General features: G+C 39.8%; 1 long non-coding RNA gene across 3 annotated transcripts in view; it reads left to right on the forward strand.

The window, feature by feature from the left end:
- The first annotated feature begins 10,313 nt into the window (after window positions 1-10,313).
- Window positions 10,314-22,887, forward strand: part of LOC112532437 — a 102,765-nt gene continuing 90,191 nt past the window's right edge. For 2 of the 3 annotated variants that reach the window (XR_003075158.3, XR_003075159.3), the window contains exon 1: window positions 10,314-10,352. This is a non-coding gene — a long non-coding RNA (uncharacterized LOC112532437). Of the gene's footprint in view, window positions 10,353-20,858; window positions 21,089-22,887 lie in introns of those variants that run through there. The other variant, XR_005859931.2, reaches the window with a different exon arrangement.

Genomic DNA, 22,887 nt, shown 5'->3' on the forward strand with positions numbered 1-22,887 from the left:
CTGAGAGGCAAACAGCAGAAAATTTTGTGCATTGGTGAGTCACACCTTCTCTTGGAATGCTCTGGTGAAATCATGCAGTGAAAAGAGGCTATTCGTCTGCATGGCCATCTGAAACATGGCTTGTTTTTCACATTGCCATCACCACTGTTGAAACATCCCACCCACCACCTCACTGTGACAACATCCATTGTTTGGTATCCATAAATATCCAGCAAGCATTGGTCAAAGGCAGCAGGTGCCATTTCTTCCACATGGAAAAATTCAGTGACATTTTTGCTTCATACGCACTTCCATGTTTGATACCATTTTGTCTGAATGTCCCTCTGCTGCCATCGGTTGGGTGGCAACAATATGTAATGTAATATTGGTGGGAAGATTCAGCCTCTGCTGCCATACCAACAACATGCACCTCTGGATACGGATCAACATAATAAAATAGGAGGCATTACTTTTGGAGCAGTCCTCACAAATTTTTAAGACGTCTACATGGAATTCTTTATAACATCAATACAGTGTCAGAGAAAGACAGATTAAGTTATACAGACGTAACAAAACTTGGTACTATACAACTTGGTACCTAAGGGTACAAAGCAGATGGAAAACAGTTTTCTGAGTTACTCAACTTCAAATTTCTATTAATTAGTAAGGCAAAATACAGCATTTTTCATATAATTTCCACTAAAAATAATAATTGACTAAGGTTCCCCTAATGAAGGGATCACATGTTCTTATTTCTACTACAATAGTAGCTTTTATAGCCCCTGTGTTATATTGATTTTATTTCTGAGAAGGCATGATAGGTTTGAAATGACATTTTATTGCACTAATATTGAAGATAATGTGTAAAAGAATGGAAAATGCTTTGCCAGTGAGCGAAGAGTGAATGACTGTTGCTAGGATCCAGAGCAAATTTGGTATCATGTGTCCAGCTTTTCTGGAACACATCGAGGGATACTTTTTCACTTATACTGTTGTCAAAAAGGGGAAAAAAAATTCTAAGCAGTGAAAATTAGATGTACTGGCTTAGCAAGTTTTTTTGTGGAAACATATTTTTGCCATGAGTTTCAAAAGTTATCCATCTAGTAAATCATAATAATCAAATGGATTAATTTCAAGAGAAAGATAAATTGTAGCATTCACAGAGCAATTAATATAATAGATTTCTTTTTAACAGTAATTCAAATAATCCAAACTGCTATCACAGAGTCTGCTGCAGTAAAAAGACTAAAGGGTACAATGAAGGCCTTTTAAATAGAATTTATAAACTGGATTGAAAAGCTAGTGAAACACTCATAGGCAGTGGTTAGCCTAAGATTTTACATGAAGCTTGTTCTTTTTTTAACTTTGTTTTTGAGCACAAAGATCACAGCTCTTCAACTGACTGATTTTCATTTAATGATCAAAAGCTACAACTTTGCATGACCGTCACAGTTCTTTTGTCCCATCAGTTGCAGACATAGTATTAAACAATGTTTCAACTATCATTAGACAATTTGCCTTCAAAAATACAAATCTCTCTAGAATGCAGCACATTTTTCTGTCAAGCACCAAACTCTTCGAGGCATGATAGAGAAATACCAATTTTAAAAGCTAAATTCTGATTAATCCAGACCTCTTTTTTTCATTGAGACAATAGATTTTGACCAGGCATTGCTAACTATGTGAGAAAGTTCCACTGTATAACCAATGGCACAGTCAGTACAAACTGCATAGGATTTGATTGCTTCAAATCAAATAAAGCCCGAGGACAATGCCAGATGATCAGGCCTAATCCCTTCACATGTCAGTGAATTACATACTACAGAAATGACCTGGAACAAGTCTACAGCTTCTAGTTAAAGCAAGAATGTTAGTTCTTGAAGAGGAGGACTTGCCACAGTGTCAGTAGAGAACAGGAAAGACGATACCTGAAAGACTTGTAAGATTAGGAATTTGAGATAAACTAAGACAATCTCACAAATGGTATTATACATATATATATATATTTAAATATATATATATTTAAAGTGGGTTAAAACATATATAAGGGTGCCAGGCAGTTTGAACTCTGGAAAAACAAAACAAAACAAACATCTTAGTTCTGGCATTCAAGGTTACTGAGCATGAACTAGCAAGATATAGTGGCAAGATGTTTGGGAAGGACCTCTATCAAGGCATTTGACAGGGACCTCTACAGCATCTCTCCCAGTTTACATGCCCTATGCAGTATGCTATCTACAACTCTGAGTCAACTTGAATGTTTCAGACTGAAAAAAAGATAAATGCCAGAAAGCAAATTACGCGTGAGAGGAAGAAGGATTACTTCAGGTTCCTGACAAATTCCCAGACACGGCAATTAATAGTAGTTGTTATTTCAACACTGAAACAAAGAGTTTCATCCATGTTCAAGACCTGTGAAGAAAGGGAATGAGCACAGCTACTCAGACTCTCCACGTGTACCAATACACTCTTTCCAATATGAGGAATGAAACTGTCTAAGAGATCCCAACAGCCAGCAAGAACACTGCTTTATTCCATATCCCCAAAATACTGCTAGGCTTATACTAAAGTCTTGGAGCCCATCCTTCTCCCTTGCTCTGCTGTAATATATCTCATATCTCCATATTCAAATAGAGCTACATATAATAAAAGTTTATTCAATCTTGTTGACAGATTTAGTGAGAAAGAAAACATACTGAATTTTCCCATAGCTATTCATATGCAGAACTGACACCAGAGCTCAATATTACGTTTTAGCAGCAAGTGTAAGCTGTGCATACAGGCAATGCATTTCTGTGTAACAATTTCTTCTGCATTCATTCCCTAGTTTCAACTGATCCGTCATAGAACTGCATACAAAGCAAGCATTGAGGTGGTTGTCTTACAGTGTGTAACAAAACCCAAACCCTAACCAGACCAAATCAAGCATTTTCATACACTCTTTTGCTGTATAACACTGCAGGTTTGTAAGCTGATTCTGGTAACTCAAGTACCACACTCTTGTTCAGATAAGCCCATCTGAGGTCTATGGCTTCGGTATAATACAAGCCAGGAAAGGCAAATAATGACCTGAAGCATGATTCAAACATGTTTAAAGCATGCCTATGAGCATCAATCCACTTCTTATTGCCAGATGCCTTACTAAGGCAGCACAACAGATATTAATGGAATACTATCGTTTTTAGAGCGCTTACGAGTACAAGCATCACTGCACTGGAAACTTTATTCAGCTATATGTTAAACTGAAATCAATCCATTTGTGTCTGCTACAGGCCACCCAACCAGGATGAAGAGGTGGACAAGACACTTTATAGACAGTTAGGTCTCAAGGTCTCTCCCCCTTGTTCTTGTGGGGGACTTCAACTTCCCCAGCGTCCGCTGGATTTATAATACAGCAGATAGGGAACATCCTATCTGCTGGGAACAACCCAGAGGTTCCTAGAGTGTGTGGGAGATAACTTCCTGACACAGCTGGTGAAGGAGCCAACAAGGGGAAGCAAAATCCTGGACTTTCTGCTTGTTAACAGAGAAGGTCTTGTGAGGGATGTACAGGTTGGAGGCTGTCTGGAGCATAGTGATCACAAGATGCTAGATTTCTTGATCCTTGTTGAACCACGGAGGGAAGTCAGCAGAACTGCCACCTTGGACTTCCGGAGGGCAGACTTTAGTCTTTTTAGGACCACGGTTGAGAGGGTCTCTTGGGAGGTAGTATGGGAGGGCATGGGAGGCCAGGAAGGCTGGGAATACTTCAAGGAAGTAATTTTAAAGGTGCAGGAGCTGACCATCCCCAGAGACCTTTGGCTGGAACTCAAAAGCAAAAGGAAAGTTTATGGTCTCTGGAAGAGTGGGCCAGCTACTTATGATGATTACAGTTATGTAGTGAAGCTGTGCAGAGAGAAAATTAGAAAAGCCAAAGCATAGCTAGAACTGAACTTGGCCACTAAGGTAAAGGATAACAACAAATATTTCTATAAATACATGAACAACAAGAGGAGGGCTAGGGAGAATCTCCATCCCTTTTTGGACACAGAGGGCAACTTGGCAACCAAGGATCAGGATAAGGTTCTTAATGCCTCCTTTGCCTCGGTCTTTAATAGTAAGACTTGGTACTCCCTGGGAACACGGCCCCTTGCGCTGGTAGGTAGGGATGGAGAAGAGAATAGGCCCTGCATAATCCATGATGTGATGGTTTTGGACCTGCTCCTAAAGCTGGATGCTCACAAGTCCATGTCTTATTGCCCTCTTCCAATATCTGAAGGGTGCTTACTACAATAGTGGAGTTGGTCTCTTCTCACTGGTGACAGATGACAGGACAAGGGGAAATGGGCTCAAGTTGCACCAGGAGAGATTTAGGTTGGATATCAGGAAAAAACTTCTTTACAGAAAAGGTTGTTAAGCACTGAAATAGGCTCACCAAGGAGATGATTGAGTCACCGTCCCTGGATGTGTTTAAAAACCATTTAGATGTGGTGCTCAGGGCCATGATTTAGGGGAGGGTTGTTAGAGTTAGGGTAGTATGGTTAGGTTGCAGTTGGACTTGTTGGTCTTTAAGGACTTTTTCAACCTGAGCAATTCTATGATTCACTTCTAGGATGTTCGCTTTCAAGAAGACAACGTATGGAAATGGAATGAATGGAAAGTATGCTAAGTACTTTGGATAGGTATTTGGCAGTGAATGTGTTAAATATTCCATATTTATACCTGAAAGGCTTGTCATATTTTTTAACAGGCATTTTTCTGGTTTAGAATCTAGCCCATGTACTGATACACCACTTAATATGTTATTATCTGAGATCTTCATCAACCCAAGGGCTTTCATCTTAAAATTCCTCTAAGAGTAACAGAAGGGTCACACCAGTGGGAACACTGGCAGAGAGAAGCTGCCTAATATACACAAACATACAGACAGCAACACGAGGCTTGCAGTTTAACACACTAGGTTGGCTGCAGTAGCTGGCCATAGTAACAGAAGAAAGAGGACGAGAAAATCAAAGTGCAGCCTGTACAGCGCACCACAAGTGGGTAAGTTGTCTATGGAGGGTAATACTGTTGTGCAGTTTTCTTCTGCCTTTGGAGACAAGGTATTGGAAAGGACTATTCCTTTTAGCTCTGTTAGAGCAACATTGAATAGCTTGTCTGAGCCGTATAAGAGTCCTTTTGTTACAACTCCTTCTCACTAATGACTCGCCTTCCAAAAATAAACTGCTTATTCCATTCTTTGTCAGATGTAATTGATGCAAATTCAGTTTTATATCAAAGTATTTGTTGTGTATACTTTGTGACATCTCAGTTTGACAGCATACAATTAAGTGACAAATGCTGTCATGGAAAAAGGAATAGCAATGGCAAGCATCCACAACTTTTGTGTAAACCTTGCATTTTAGAAGAATTGAAAGATTTCTTCCTTCACCTTCCTCCTGGCACACAGGAGTCTAAGCTATGTAGCAGAGTCACTGTCATTACTTGTCAAGCAAAGGTGAATGGAGTCAAGGGCACAGGAATGCTTTGCTGCATACACCTAACTTCTGCTAAGACGGTCAGTATGGTGAATCCATTCATGCTTGACGGTAGCTTTCTGTACTGTTCAGTGCATTGTGGGCATGTTCCTCGCATAGCATCATGCCCTCCTTTCAGTTCAGCGATTATCCTTAGGGCCTGCTCTTATTTTTTCTAGGTCTGCTCCTAATCTCTCTGTAGCTATTTCTGTCCCATGATTTCAGACCTTAATCTTTTCCTAACACCTACATTTGGTTTTAAATTGATCCACTTGGCAATTGCCATCTCTTGAAGAATTCTCACCTGCAGTGCCTACAGCCTTCTCATCTCTATTTCATTTTATGCAGCAACTTCCACTCCAGAGAGTAATACTATTAGCATACTGTCTGGATAAAATTTCACAGACATAGAATCATAATACAATGTTTTATTGAATATATTCTATAGTCTATTGAAATAGACATCAAATACAATGTTTTATTATGCTGTAATTTTGTCAGTTTTTCTGCAGCAGTTAATGGTCAAGTTATCTCTCTTTTTAACCTCAGCACTGGTTTAAGCATCAGAGCTTATAACTCTCCCTAGGTGGATCTTACTTATTCTGTTATTTCTTGGCTGAAGTAATCTAATATTCCATTTTATTTTTTTCCTAGACACAACCACTTTGTCTTCCTGACACTTGTAGTAAGTAAAATAATGCAATTACGTGAATTTACTCTCCAAGTTGAATGAAACTTTCCAATTATCATAATCAATAAAATGAGTCTCACAGTTATGTTCAGGAACTTCCTGCTTTGATAAGTGAGTGGACTAGTAGGCTAGAAAGAAAAGAATGAAAGCCGAGTTCCCAGCTGGTGGAAGATATCATGCTCTGAGAGTGAATGAATGTGGTACTACACTGAGTTGCATTTTTTTGTTTTAGAAAGAGAGACACTTTTCCAATAGCTTGATAGCAACTTTCATCACTTTTTTTTTTTTTTTTAATTATTTACAATATTTCTTTGAGCTATGAAGATAGATCCTATACTGCTTGCATCAGCACAAGTACACTTTCCGTAGTTGGTACAAATGTTTCTGATCTTCCTTGGATGGAGATATCATGGGCTTCTGATCTCCTCAGAGGAAGGAGTAGTTTTTAAAGAGCAAGATTAAAAACAGATACATGGGCAGGTACATAAAATCCAATACTTAGCTAAGATTTACCTAACTGAGCTTTAACAATTCAGCCATTATGTTTGTCCCTGCTTTTAACTTCCTCCTGGACAAGGAGCAGCAGGGACAGCTGTTCTGGTCATCTAGCTGCACCTCACAAAAGAACTTGCTTTTTGTCAAAACAGCAATTCCTTTAGTATTCATAGGAAGTTGTTAACTACTTGCATCACTGACCAACAAAATGTTTGTATGCAACCTAACATTTTGCACAGTATTTTAAGATGTTGGTTTCCTTTTTGATGATGATCTAGGTTTAACTAGAGCATCCTGAAAGCAGTTGTGCTGCTGGTGGTTAAGCAGTCATGACCCTCATGGTTCAGGGAGGCACTAAGACTAGGCGAAACATCGCTACACAGAGCAGATAGTGGAAGTAGAACTTGGAACCTCCTGACTGTCAGCTGCCTGCTTGCTCTGACAAGCCACACTGCTTTTCAGCTATACCGAATTACTCCAGGGAGATGGAATAGCATTGCTAAACCATGTACAGTTGAATCAACCATGGGCCAATTACCCTCAACTGCTGAGTCTTCCAGTACAGCACTCCTTATCAACATCAGCGTTCAAGTTAGCAGGTTCCCAGGAGGGCAATAGAGACAGATCTCTTAGCATGCTATTCTCTATAAAAGAAAGGGGCATGGCGAGAGGGGAGTTAGTGCACTCTGAGTACCTCACATCCCCAGACAAGAAAAAAGAATGCACACAAAGTTAAAGTGAAAAGGAGCCTAACAGAGAGCAGTGTTCTTAAAGTCATTTTGACACTTGCAAACATAAGCATAATACATACTGTCAGTACAGTCACTTCTAGCTGATAGCATCAAATATAGTTTATATGAGACTGTAACTCCATTTCACAGCCAGAGTTTTCTCTCTCAGTGATGCAAAACAGGCAACTAATATTACACATTTAAAAAAAAATAGAGAATAAGTCTTACGATGAAGTTATTTGTTGAACACTCATTTTCCAAAGAGAAAAAAAACTCTTAAGACTAGATTAAATCAAACAGCTTTTTGATTTGTAACGTTAAGATGTTGAATGTTCTCACAGAGTACTTGGAAAAAGCATTGATCATTTGCAAGCAAAGATTCAAATGGCAGAAGTAATGCACACATAACTGAAAATACAGAACAGATCCTGTTGCTCCTGGTTGCATGCGTTCATGCTGCAGACTGGAAAACTACAGCTAGCTTTTAATATGCTCCCTTGAGTCACTTTGGTGGCTGTCATATCCAGGGTAGATTTCTGCTACCAAAACCTGTAGTCCACTGTATGAAATACAGTTGCAAACTGACAGGTCAGCTTCTGAGACAGACAATCCTATATTAAATAATTTGATACTAAGTTACTTGAAAAATGGGTAATAAAGAAAAGGATCAGAAGAAAAGATTAGAAGCGTTTTCCTCCCATCACAGAAAACCTTCAAAACTTACTTTTTGTACATGGTAGTAGAACAGAAAAATGAATGACTGATGACCTTGCATACCCAAGTTCTTCAGTCTACATGGAGAAGGGCTGTCTTCTCCTTCAGTGTTAGCTGATCTGGTAGATAAGACCCCAAAATAATCTGGTAGAGTCACTTCCAGAGTTTCTGAAGTCCTTAATTCAATATACAGTTTGAAACATAAAGCAACTTAAATAAACATGTCAGTGACAGACAGACACTGAGATGTTCTAGACTGTCTTCTGGGGAAAGTAAAGGATTGGCATTCCAAAAAACTCAGAAAATACTGATCTTGAACCTCAAACTATTGAAAAATACACTTTCTAGCATCTTTGAGTACTTAGTAGATTTCCTGGTTTATATTCAACTCACAGAACTGTGCTATCTGAATCGGAAAATAGCATAGAAGTTTGTTCAAGATTTATTATGCAGAAAGTCTACTACAAGCACAAATGTTATTGATCTCCCCAGCAAAATTTCCAGGGATACTTGCAAACAAATGTCCTGATTAATCTGTAGTGAAATCTATACAAAATTCAACAGAGAGAGTAACCTGAAAGATTCCCGCTCATTTTGGGGATAACATTTGGATCAAACTCCACATTCAGGCCTAACTAGGAGGAAAAGGTAAACTATCCACCTGAAGAGCATTACATCCTCCCTTGTCTCTCATCATAAATCCAGGAAAGAGTTATCCAACTCTTACTTTAAGACTCTGCACCCAGGGGTAGTTACAAATATGTCAAAAGGTAAGTATGCTTGACAGGAACAGAGCTTCAGGGAAAGCAGTCAGCTGTATCCTGACATATGTCAGATCCCTTATAAAACTTTAGGGTATGCCAGTTCCCTGCATTAATTACCTGCAATGGACATTGTTTCACATCTGCTTCTCAAAGGTTCCAGCCTTCTTCCCTACCACTCCCCCCATAGATTTTTCATCAAGCCAAGTGAATGAAAACAGAAATAATTGCACCTGCTGTTATATTGTTGCTGACTATAAGGGTCTAAGCAGGAACCAGAGCTTTCCTGTGAACAGAACAGCAGCTATAAAAAGGATGAGGTGCTGAGAAGACACAGTTTGCCTGAGGGAATAGCAATGTCAGAAAATCAAAAGGAATATAAAATGTCTAGACTTAAACACAGCCTGACCGACACAGAGTATCTCCAAGTATTTCATTCAGAGGAAACACTTGCTCATAATACTGGCACAGCTTATTATTCTATGCAGGGAAGCCATCCAGTAAGTCGAAAGAACTAAATACCTCACCAGGGAAAATCAACCTTTTCTATCCTTGCACCCTTTCAGTTTTGATAGGCAAGACAGAGATTGTGAAAATCATATGTGGAGCTTCACAGATGGGCTTTAAGATGGTTATATAGACCTTTAAGGAGACATATCCCCATCTGGCACCTGTTAAGAGTCAGAATGGTTCTGCGTCAGACAGCATTATGGTACTGAAGAATTTCTGATGTGTGGAGCCAGACCTTGTAACTTTCTGCTCACTGAACTCATGAAGAAAAACAATTGACTTCATCATTCTAAAAGTGCAAGATTGGTCTTGTCCAGCATCAAAGGGAAGGCTTCTTCCTTGTCTTCTTAGAAAATGTTCAGTCTGTGAGGGCAGAGCTAGACTCAAGGGGCACAAAATACTAGACCTCAAGGAAACAGCTACTGATTTGCACCCACTAAGAATAAATTACGCATGGATTCATACACTGTTCTCCCTGCACGCACTATGGTTTGCAAGTGATTCCTGGGAAAGGTCACTTATCTTCCTGCCTTTTAAAGTACAGCTGACTCCTCAGAGCAGTTGAGAGAGAGTGGTTAATCAAGAAGCCCTGTGTGAGCATTCAGCTGTTTTATAAGACTCTTAAAAGGACATTCACCTTTGAACTTACTTCAAATACAAGATTGCCCTAATCTGGAAGTTAAGCAGGATTTTTTTTTTTTTTTTTTTTTTTTTTTTTTTTTTTTTTTTACAAACCACCAAGCAAGACCTTTACACTTTACATTGGCATCAGCCACGCAAAAAGCATTATTTCACATCATCTGTGGAAGGACAGCAGGACAGCATTGCACAACTGTAGGCCAGCTCTGATACCATGTTACTGTCAGCTAGACATGGAAGAGTGCCCAGCCCTGTGAAATTTGCTCTCTGATGCTCTCTAAGCCAGTAACCCGTTTGCGTCCCCCAGATTGCAGGAAAGACCTCAAGCTGCACTCAGGTACTGAGTTTTCTTGCATGGTGCTGGGGTCTGAGTATACCTATTATTTCAAGAGGATTAACTTGGTATTAATATCAACATTATGGTTATTCCTTAAATAATCTTCCTTTTCAATATGCTGTGTTTCTGCTTGCTGATTAGCCTGATTTTGTTGCTATTGTTATGGATGAGACTTTTAATTATTTTTATTAAGTTTCCATCTCAAAGGCTCAGAGAACACTGCAATAAACAAACAACACAGTAATAGCAAGTCCACACAGAATTGGGAGCACATGCTACAGATGTGTTTTATGTCAGAACGTAAACCAGCATGATGTTAGCAACGATTAAATTCTGGGATTCTTTTCTTGACTCCCCAACATACCCTAACGCCAGGAAAGCTATTAAATACAAAATTAAACTTATAAATACAATTGTCTCAGAGTCTGGATATTGTAGTCAGTGCAGGCTACATCTGACACAACAGCCATGGGAATACTGGCAGAAGACTAGTGGAATGCAGTCCCATTTGCTGCCTTCCACCGCTAAGCACAATGCAAGCCTGTTAATGAGATGTGGCCAAGTAGTTCGAGATGAGAAACTGTTTGCAGATATAACCAAATACAGATGACTCCAACTGCTCCATTTCACAAGATTTACAGTTCGCTCTCTTCTCTTCCTGTTAAAATTCAGGACTAGTGAAAAAACTCCCTATCCCTAAAATTTCAATTACAAAAGAACCCTTACATTCAAGTATTGAAAAGGTGCAAAGTTTGCAAATACAGCCCAATGTGTATTTATTAATCAGTAATACATAAACAAACTATGAATCTTATGTAAGCCTCTGGACTTTTTGTAAAAGCCTACAGCTGTGTCAACTTTCCACCCTTAATTTCCCTAACTTCTGAATGAGTATATAAAGTTCAGCACAAAATACTTCCACATTAATTCTTCTATGCAACCTTTCAATGTTCTATACTGGAACTTCATGTTGCCTCCTTGTGCCCATCAAACCAGTGCCCTTTTGTCTGGCTTTTGGATAAAGAAAAGGTAATGTATAGGCAGAGTGATGAGTCTTATATTCAGAATCAAGTGTATGGTTATTAAAATAAAGAAACAGGCAATGGATTCAGCAACTCAGAATGTAGAAAGACATTTTGAGAGGTTAAAATTGCTATGCATCATATTCAAAATAATACTTAGAAACAATAATCACAAATCTACAAAGAATTACACTATTTCTTTCTATCATTAAACATCATACACAGAATAAGAGGAAAACTTCACACCAGTGTTGGACAGACCTATGACCAGTCAAGCCTCAGAGCCTGGCCTCACAATCTAGTCTGAAACAATCATTTCTGTAAGCTTCTTGGCACAAAGGCTCTCTCCTAATTATACATGCTTTACGTATCAGGCAAAGAATGATTTTGGGGAGGGACTTTTTACAAGGGCATGTAGCAACAGGATGAGGGGAAGTGGCTTTAATCTGGAAGAGGGTAGATTTATACTAGATATCGGGAAGAAGTTTTTTTACTGTGAGGGTGATGAGACACTGGAACACAGGAACACATTGCCCAGTAAGGCTTGTGGATGTCCCAGCCCTGCAGGCATTCAAGGCCAGGCTGGAAGGGGCTGTGAGCAACCTGGTCTCGAGGGAGGTATCCCTGCCTACAGCAGGGCGGGGGGGGTGGAAGTAGATGGTTTTAAAGGTCTTCTCCAATGCAAACCATTCTGTGATTCTATGATAAATAAAAACAGCTGCAATTTTGGGGGGAAGAATGGTAGCATATGCACTGGAGTTCACTTGATGATTCAATTATGTCTTGATAAATGCTGGCACATTGGAAACCTGGGACCAAAGAATGTTCAGCTGGAAACTACTCTGACATGGCTACAAATATAGGGCTTTTTAAATAAGTCATTTTATAGTTCCCTTATCTGAATTCAACAGCCACTTAGATCAGACTTAGCTGGCTGTCACATAGCCAGTATAACACCCACACAGCTCTAAAGGTTTTATATGGTTGTGTCTTATATTAGCAGAAGCCCAATGCCTCCAGGTTCTGGTAATTTTGAATGTACGTATTTGACTGCTACTCAGCAACCACACCGTATTGTAACTAAAAAAACTCGGTCCCAGAAAAACAAATGAAAGAAAATTCTACCGGGGAAAAGAAAGCCAGGTTTTAGAGTTAAGAATAGAGTAATAGAAAATGCTGCCCTAAACAACAGCAGCAGCTCAAAGAGAGCACTAGAGACTGCAAAATAAAGTGGAATAAAAGGACCCAAAGATAGCACTGGCACTGCAAACTGCCAAAACTCAGCAGCTTCACTGCACAAAGACAGTAGTTGCTGAAGTGAGTAACTCTCTGTTGACAGGTGACTTCCTGAAGAACGCATTACCATTTCATAAGAACAGCTTTTCCAATCTCCTTGTTTCCCTTCTATCTCTTCCCCTCTCTTACCAGAACTCTGCTGAATAATCAGACAAAGTGGGGGAGCAATAAAACAGCAGAGAGAATATACCAGTGGTACAAGTTCTTACCTTTCTTCTTTGCCCTTGGGGAATATTTATATTATAGGTCACGGAGAGTAAGTTCTGTTTGTTCCAATAATGGCAGCACTGTAATAAAAATACACAATGGTTCTACTTTGTCAAATGCAGCATAATGTATTCCCATTCTAAAAAGCTGTTTGCTTAGTTCTCCACAGTCTTTTCTAATGCTACTCATCTTAAATAGACCATAAACACTTTTGATAGTCAAAGCATATAGAACCTTTAAAGGTTGGTGTTTGTTCTTAACTAAAAATAATGCTTAACAACTTATTCTGTGGTTCTGCTTATGCTGGTCTTTTTTTTTTTTACATCCTTTCTCATGAGATAACTCATTAATAAGCAATGATACATTTACATTCTAGTTTTAATATTAAAAGGTCAAATCTTGATGCTCTCAGTAATTTATTTACTTGGACTTTATCCAAGAAGGACATCCATGTATAAGTGCAAAAGAGAAAAATATGGAAAAAAAAAGAATGAAACAAAAACAACTGCCGTGTAGAAAATCCAATATGATTGAAAAGTGATCAGACCTAATTCATTCTTCCATTAATTATGTGAAAGCAAAATAAGCCTGGCTTAAAATGAGAGAGTCCACAGAGGCTTTTGCAGTCCTTACGTAAAACACAGCTTATGTTGAGCAATACAACCTGCGCAGGAATAAATGCTCAGGAGGGCCCATAGTCTGCTAAAAGCTTTTACTATTTGATAGCAAACATAGGACCTGACAAAAGGAAGCCTTGGCAGCACAGTTTCAGCAACGTCAAGAACCTGCCTGGTTCATTTGTGAGCATGTGCAAGTTCACACTGACAATAGTAGCGTAACTCAGGTTCTCCCATAGAAAAAAGAATATACTTGCATTTCACAAGGAAACATTACCAGTAGCTGGTGGCTGGGGCCTGTGCACTGAGTATATATATAGCATTGGTGCACACTGAGAACATTTTACTTAGTGCAAAGAAATCCAACTTGAATTGTTTGTTGGGAGTAAGCAGTGAGGGTACCTCACCTTTTCTTTCATCTGCAATCTCGATGTTATGAAATGTCACTCATGAGTGAAGCAGGGAGGGAGAAAGGCTCAGTAAATCCAACTCCCTCTGTTTCAATGCGCTTTCTCATCAAAAGGAAGCTTTTCAAGGGCAATTCACAGCTCCTTCCGAAGAAGGAAACTAGTTTCAACCTGCAAAATTCAGATCCAAAAAAGATTTATGGCAAAACTGGAGCAAACAATTCAGACATCTGGATTCAGATGGAAAAAGGAAACTGTACCTTTATATAATACTAAGTCCTACAAACACTAAAAACATTTCAATGAAAAAGCTGAAAGTATCAATAATGAATGTACTTTCATGGCCTAGAATCAAGTAGTCAGAAAATCAAGCAGTCCCAACTGGTCATAGATATAAACGATGAATGAGCTGTACTAATTAGCTTTAACTTACAAGTGCAAATCAGGTTAATTAAAAAAAATAAACTTTATGACATTAGAGCACCAAATTCCTCCCTTTTCTTAATTCAACCACAGATGAATGGATAGAGCAAATCTGATCTATATGGATTCACTGGTTAATTAAAAGTCAGGCATGCATCTGCAGTACCAGGCAGAAATTTTTATTTCTACAGGGGCTGCTGGCAACTTGAGACTGAGAAAAAAATGAAGAAGGAAAAAAGCATCTGATCTATGTTCAAGCTAAATGGTTCTTTACATCATGAAATCTATGACAGTCAACTCGCATAGGAAAGACTGAGGTGCCACACCCTGCTCTCTGCAGTGCCTTTTTTTTTTTCCTGCCCTGTCCGCCATATCCATGGCATGAACAAGTTTAATTCTAGCACATTAAAGTAGCCAAAAACCAGTGTAATTTCAGCTTTAATACTCCAAGCTGCAAACTGCAGAGGCCCAGCTGCACCACACCAATAACAGCTCGGTCACAGAGAGCTCAGGGTGCACACAGCTCAATGCAGTACTCTTATCAGCTCCTCTGCCTTCATGGGCTGCAGCTGAGACAAGCTAGCACTTTCTGCTTGAGAAAATCCCATGCCCAAGCCTCCACCTGTGAGCTGAAAGCAGTCTTCACTCCAGGATGTTGCAATATGACTTAAAAGAGGCTCCAATACACAGTTGAAGAATACCTGCTAGACTTCATTCTTATCTCTGCACTACGGGTATTTGCCTGCAGGCACAAACCCTTTCTTGAATTAGACTGCAATTAGTATCCTTCTTAGGAAAGTCAGCAGCACTGGATGCAAAACAACTAAGTAAATATGCACATTATTTTTCAAAAATCCTGTTGGCAGAGGTATTAAATACACCTTCAGGCTTACTGAATTTGCTCTCATCTTTCCAGGAAAATTCAAAGTGGTTACAAACAGTGCTTTCCCTCATGTCTGGCCTAATCCTCTCATAAGAGATGCACGTAACCAAAAATGTAAGGCCGACGTCCTCTGTCTGGGGAAGCCCAAAAAAATCATTATGTTCAGCAAAAAACGAAACATGTCATGTCCTAATTCACTTCAGAGTCTCTTCAGGCAAGACCTGATCCAACCGAGGCAGCAATTTTGTTTTATTCCTCCTGCCTTCTAAGGTAGAAATAATAATTTAAAGGCATTAAAACATGGGCTGTATGCTGAAATGTTTTCAAGAATGCTTCCTCTGTACATTGTTGTTAATAAACACACTGTTGTACACTCAATGCTGGCCTGCAAGGCAGTGCCAAAGCAGAACATCTGCACATTACTAGGCAGAGATGCAGAGGCTGAAGAGAGGTGGATTAACTGCACTGCTTCCGAGAGGCCTCAGAAGCATTCAGTCCAAGCAACTCAACAGAACAGCCAAATGGCAAAGCTCAGCTCTAAAACTGGACGAAGTGTGTGGTCCATTCTTGCTAGATTTCTGCCATTACAGGGTGAAAGGATGCTCAGAGGACACCCATGAACTAGAAGTGTGCATTACATGAATCCAGGTCGAGAGCATGAGGCTGGCATCTGTGAGCTTTAAATTTTCCAACTTTTGTTACTCTGCTGGAGTATGAAACACAGTCAAGGGTGACGAGGGCTTTATTCTGACAGTGATATAAAATCTATGCTGGCTTATTCAGAAATTATTAATAAACTTGAGATTATTAAGCAGTAATTCATTTTATATTTCATCTATGTGGATGAAAACTTCCCTTGGAAGTTTTAATGCTCATTGTAACCCTTAAACCAAACTTAACTACCTGCATATTAGGGGAGAACGTTCCTTTGTAGCTTTGTGGTGAGCAGGCTCATCTAAATTCTCCACAATGGTGATACTTCCCATAGTAACATAGTTTCACCAGCATTTTGTAATATTTGACACTGGACAAGAGTTCGGTGTCATTTCAGACAGCAGGTTAAGAGAAGCAAGAGGAAGTTTATTGTTACCTACTTCCATTACTGTCTATTCCCCACAAGTTTGATCTCTGTGGAAGGCTGGACTTGTCCCAGTGAAAATTCTGCTGGAGACAGCAGTACAAAAGTAATATGGGGGCAAGTCATAGGAAAAAAAACGTTCTCCCACACAGACACAGTCCACATGCCTCTATTCTGCTTTTGTACTTGGTAGAAAGAGTGAGATGTGCACTCAGATGACAGAAGAACAAAGATGGAGCACAACACACCAGAAGCCCCTTCAGCAAGTCCTTGGTGAAGAAGATACATACAAGCATCCTCTGAGGAGGAAGAGGTCAGATGAGGCAGAGATGAGACAAGCAATGAGAAAAAGGGACAAGGAATATATACAGTAACACTGGCCACAAGTGCCATTGCACATTACTTAGAAGTTCAGGGCTGAAGTACTTTGCATAGGTGATTGGTGCTCTAATGGTTTATTAGAATTTTGTTCAGTCTGTACAACTCTGTAATCTTCCATGATCTGGTGGTGGGGAAAGCAATAAGCAAAGCAGGGAACAGACATGAAAATTCTGATTCCACTGGAGTAAAGGGGAGTTTATCTCAGCTCTAATGAGGACTTCAGAAACAGTTACACAGCCTTTATGAATGCCTTAAGCAGAGGAGAAATGCCAAGAGAAGTAATTAGGTCCTTGGTGTGAAATTAGCTGCTAGACTGCAGGAGTAGAATGAAGGAGAAAGTAAAGAGTCTAGAGAAAATTAATTCTTTCTCATATGCAGTGAGCAAGGATATAAACTCCATAGCATCAGGTAACAGGAAAGTTCTAGCTAGCAGCAGTGAAAACTACAATGATAGTAACATCTAAGGATATGGCCACTTCCATACAGGAAACTAAAGGCAGGGAAGTCATTGCCTTAGTAATATCTCCCTGTAAGGAGGAATAGTCTCTATCAAACTACAGTGTATGTCAATTATCTGCTTAATTGCCCATACATGTTACCACACATACATTTTAAAGGGGTTGCAATCAGATTTTTGCCTAATGTCCTCATTGAACAGACCCATCTATGCTTATGATGCATTTTCCACAGGTATTCAGTGCCTTATGCAAAGCTGCATGTACATCTCATAGCCTAGGTGATTGTTCAATTTCTCTTACTCCTCCACAGCTAAAGGCAAATTCATTATATATATAATGAAATTCTTCATTACCTATACACCTTTATAATTGAAGCAAGTCTCCACACTGCTGTCTATTAAGTATATCAACACAGATTAATCCATAATTGAATTAAATGAGAGTCAGTTTTGCTTTGTTTGTAAGGGTAACTAGAAGCAAGAACTCTTCTGAGAAAACTAGAAAAGATTTTCAAAGGCGATGAGAAAAACAGAGCTCAAGTGGCCCCTCAGGACTCATTGCAGCTCAATTACACTACTATTCTTCAGAAAATAATCTTGCACTGCTAGACTCAATAGGATGCACAAGCTGTGTGGAATCCGGCTGCACAGTCTTAAACTACTCTGAGCATGAAGTATGGACAGTGAACAGAAACAAGGCTGCACCAACATGTACAAAATATTTTGTGGCAGCACAATTACAGAGGCCTCTTCCAGAACTCAATACACAGACCACATTAATATGCACTTCCTCTTCCCAACATGGCTGCAGTTCCCCTTGAAAATACTGTCCATCCCAATTTTCTGAGTTTGGTTTGGATCTCTGGGCCTGAACCTGCTCAATTCTTGATCAAAGTTCTGATGCCAAAGCAGCAGTGTTGTACAGTAATTGCATATGCATCCATTAGCGTAGGACACATCAAGAGCTTTACATATTTTGAAGTACCTACTTATCAGCAGCTCACCTGCGCTATTTAAGTACAGGCACGCACAGTTAGTCACACAGTTTTGGCACATGCAGTTTTAATTGGACATATATAATAAAATTGCTTTATTGAGTAGGTTCACAGGGAGTAATACCTCTGCAGGTCACCTCGTTCAACCCCTCTGCTAAAGCAGGCTCCCTACTGTAGGTTGGCTAAGCAGTGTGAACAAAGGGGAAAAAAAAACGGACAAATGCTAACTATAACATACATTAAAATTAGTATTATGAGTCTGGTGGCACTATAGAACTATTCAAATCTCATAGAAAGTTATGGTGTTATACTGAGTCCCCAGGCCCAGAGCATTTGAGGAATCTCCTTATTCTCTGGTGAACTTCGATGACATCACCAGAGCTTCTATAGTCCAAAACTAAAGCCCATTTCAAAATGTTATGCCAAAAACAGTGTCACACATTGGCTAATCCTAAAAGTAATCCTAAAAGTAACTACCACAGAACAAGAGATTTGCAAGCACATTTTGCCTTTGTTGATATTTTTGTTCCTGTAGCCTCAAATTCTTCTGCTGTTACCACCACGGAGGACTCAAAGTCATCATTACACTGAAGTCCTTAGTATATAATGAAGATTGCTTTTAAATCAAAGCTTTGAAGACAAAGTTTACAGACAATTCAGGGGAGAAGAAAAAGGTAGTCACAATCACTGTAAAACAGACCACCACAATGCATATTCAGCTCTATCAGATCACCTGCCAATGCTTTGAAACACAAGAATCTTAACACATAAGGGTACCAAACTTGTATGGCTACTGTTGTCTAGCTGCTATGATATGTTTGTTTTTATGCAGCCATGACTCATGGCCTGGGAATAACAAGAATCAACATTCAGCGTACAAAACTTACAGTGCGTTGCTGTATTGTGCACCAGAATACAAACTGTTGCCTCCATCCCTGGCAAAAGTTGAACTCATTTCAAGGAAACAAAAAACAACTCCCGAGAACTTGTTTTAGATGCCATATATGTCAGGTCATTACAGCATGCATGTCACACACTGATTTAATAGACTGTATATGCGAAAGAAAGGCCCTGCTATGCAGAGGTAAATATTTTCTAACTTCAAGTTGCCTGAACAAGTATTTTTTATAGGCTTTACATTTGATATGTCAGACGTGTATTCACCTGAGGCATATGTCCAGAAAATCTGAAGAAACAGCACCATAGTGTTCAAAATCCGCATACCTTGTCAGATATTGTTAATTCTGTAAACAGAAAGAAAAGAAGTCCGAGGACCACTGCTGCCTGCACAGATAGATAACGTTTTTCAAATGCATTGTACAGGCCAAAGGGCCTGATTTGGTTACTGGTGAAAGGTATCAGCAAAGTAGCAACAAGGTAACTCCATCTTCAACAGTACTTCCTGAAATGTGATGCTCTACTGTTCAGCTACAGAACAAAGGGTTACTAACAGCAACTAAAGAAAACTGACAACACTATGATCCAGAAAAATCCTTAGATGCTGTTAACTATTCCTTTTTTGTGTGTAAATGCACATCTCACTCAAAGAAAACAATGATTCATTCACATAACACTCACAATAAGCACTTCTGTAAACTTCAGAGACTTCGAGACCATGAAATCAGGTTAGAAACGAAGTTACAAATCCGTAGATGTTAAGTGCCTGTTAATTCTTATCAATGGTTTCCTTTGCTATTTTGTATCTAACATTTGCTGAGAGAGTTTATTAAGCAGTAGGCACACCATGCCAAAGAGCAAGCATTTTCAGCTCTTAAATGCAGCACATTTGTAGCAAAAGAGCCTCTGGAAGAACAAGCTGAGAGGTTGGGCTGTAACAGCCAGCAGAACGTGCTGCCCTGCGAGGGAGGTGCTTCAGCAGCTCAGGGAACTTGATAAATGCTGCTGGGCTTGTAGCTAAAGCAACTATCCTCCTATATATCCTTGAATATATACCAGGCAGATGGTTCTTTTTCACTCTAGAAGACGGTATAAGCTAAATAAATAAATAAATAAATAAATAAATAAAAGAGAGGGAGAGAATTGAAAGTACTCACTTTTGTATGCCACTAGGTTACAAAATGGAGGACTCCGAAGTCATGAAGCTCCTAAGCTCTCCTTGCAGGGCTGCCATCCATGACTGACTGTGCTGCACATTCAGTGCAATCCCCTTGCCAATGCCAGCTCCCTGCTAACGTGGCCAGGCCTCTGCCCCCATGGGGAAGGTGCAGCTCTGGGGAGAGCCGCCCTGCACACCCCATCCCACAGGCAGCTGCTGGGCAGCACCCTGAGGCCCTCAGGACCTGAAGAAGATCCATCCTCACCTTTCCTCAAAACAACCCAACAAAGTAAGAGAAGAGAGACCTCACATTACAAATCTGTCCAGAGCAAGATTTCCCTATTTATATGCTCAAGCAGGAGGGACACACAGAGCTCCAGTTTTTAAGGCAAAAGGAGGAAAATAAAATGTTGAAAATCTCACCTTCCTGCAACCCAGCTCATCCTTTAGGACTCTCCTCAATTCACAGATGGACAGCAGTCTATAGCTCAGAGGAGCTGCCCCTCCCACACGCTGCAAACTTCCAGAATGTTCTCTGCCTTCCCTCAGCAAACCTTCCAGAAGGTTCTCTGTGCACTTTCCCGGCGCTTAACAGAAGGCTCTCTCTGCCCCTCGCTTTCCCGCCAAAACTTCCAGAAGGTTCTCTCCGCCCCTGCCAGCTCCACACCACTGAAGGGCAGTCTCACCCACAGCCGGCCACCTGCCCTCACTGCAGCCGTTGCTCCTCTGTCCTGCTGTTTTGCTTCCCAGTGCTGAGGTGGCAGCTCCATTCCTCTGCACTTAAGTGACTGAAAAGTAGAGGTCGTTAGAAGCAGATCTCTCAGAAGTGCTGAAAATGCACAATTTCACTGGCAGGCACAAATATCTGATGAGCGAATCACCTCATTCTTCCTGCAGAAAAACATTTTGGAAAGGTGAGGCATGGGGAGATTCAGAGCAAGCAGCTGACTGCCATATATTCAATTGCCCTTGATTTCAATGGCGCTACAGATGTGAAAAAGCCCAACTAACTCCTTGTCAGTACTGCTGTAAATACTTGTCAGCTTCAGGGTAAGTCTAGGCAACTCCTTGCATCTCTTTGTGATTGAGAAGTAGGACCCTGAGCAGAGGAATTCTGTGTATGGTGTTCATGCTGCTGCTTTATTTGGTAGCTTAGTCTCACAAGCTGGATACTTAACATAATCGGACTGCCTGTTCGTTCTCTAGAAACGGCAGCCTTGCCTTCCATCTCTCTGCCACTGAGTCACAGGGCTTGCCGATGTACAACGATGGCCGCACCTAGCTTCCAAAAACAATGGGGTATAGCTGTTACAAAGCATTACAGCTTAAGACTGTTGTTTTGATTTATCACATGGAGAAGGAGCCAATAGGTTTTCAATGTGAAATTGACAACAGCATATTTTATTTACCTTTCATCTCAAACGACCTTTCCCAGAGTGAAAATTTAAAGTAGATGCACGGTTTAAACAATAGCCAACTTTCAATATTACTGTCTTGTCTGTAAATGGAGTAAGGATTTCAGTCGTAAATTACTTTTTTAATATAGCTCCAGAGTACAAGAAGTTCTTCCTGATTATTAAGAGGGATTTTTGGTATTGAATTTTCAGGAGAGCTTGGCAACGTAGTGCAGACAAGAATTTTTATCCAGATGACACTGTATTTGCTTGCTTAAATCATTTTTTACCTTGCTTTTCCATGCTTTGAGGATTCTTGGAGATACCTCTTTTAATACATCTTAGGCTTCTCCTGGCTTTAACTGCAGCTTTTTTTTTTCCACAGCTGAACAACACTGACAGCTGGCTTCTTCAGTGGATAGGATTCAGACAACCCAGCCTTGGCTGTAGGGGTCTAATCTATACGATTTTGGAGAAATTCTGATGTAGTCCTATTCTACCTACAGAGAGATTAACATCCTTATAGGACAGTCCACACATTCCTCAAACAGCTGGATTTAAGACATTTTGAGCTTTGGCCGTTTATCTCCCAGGACTATAAATGACAACTAGACAACAAAAGTTAGGTGACATAAACCTATGCCTCAGGCTCCATTTTCACATAAAGAGCTTGAATTTCAATTTGCTGGCTTTGAATTGCCTGTCCTGAAGCTAAGGATTACCTCGCATGAACCTGATCTGACCTAGACTGCATAGTGCTATTTCCTTTATCCCAAGATAGTTGAGCCTCTGCTTGTATTTCCAATGCTAAATTATTGGCTTTCTAGTTGACACTAAAAAAAATAACCACAACTGTTGAAGCACTTCCTCAGTGCTCTGAGGAAGTTAATGGATCCATCCTGATGTTATACTAATGTGGCTTTATACATGCATGGAAGAACTCTCATAGATCAGATGAAAGTTTGCCCAAGACCAACTGGCAATGATATTGGGATTTTATTTCTCTCAAGAGCAAAATTGGGATTATCTGGGTATATTTTTCCTTAACAATGATATATCATAACAAGGATCTGAGACACTTAAAATAATCACTGGATTCTATGAGCTTATATTGAGTTTATATTTCTGAAGAGTTAAGTCTTGTGGTCTAAGTAAGTACGTGGATTTGAAGTAGAAGTACCTCATAATACTCATAATAAGTAGAAGTACCTCAAAGAGTATGGAGGACTCATCATCTCCTCTGGACTTAAGCTCCAAGAAACACTGTACAACAAAGCTGATTTTTTAAATTTTTAATTTTTTTTATTATTATTTTTAAT

Source organism: Gallus gallus, chromosome 4 (assembly GCF_016699485.2).
Source record: "Gallus gallus isolate bGalGal1 chromosome 4, bGalGal1.mat.broiler.GRCg7b, whole genome shotgun sequence".
Lineage (NCBI taxonomy): Eukaryota > Metazoa > Chordata > Aves > Galliformes > Phasianidae > Gallus > Gallus gallus.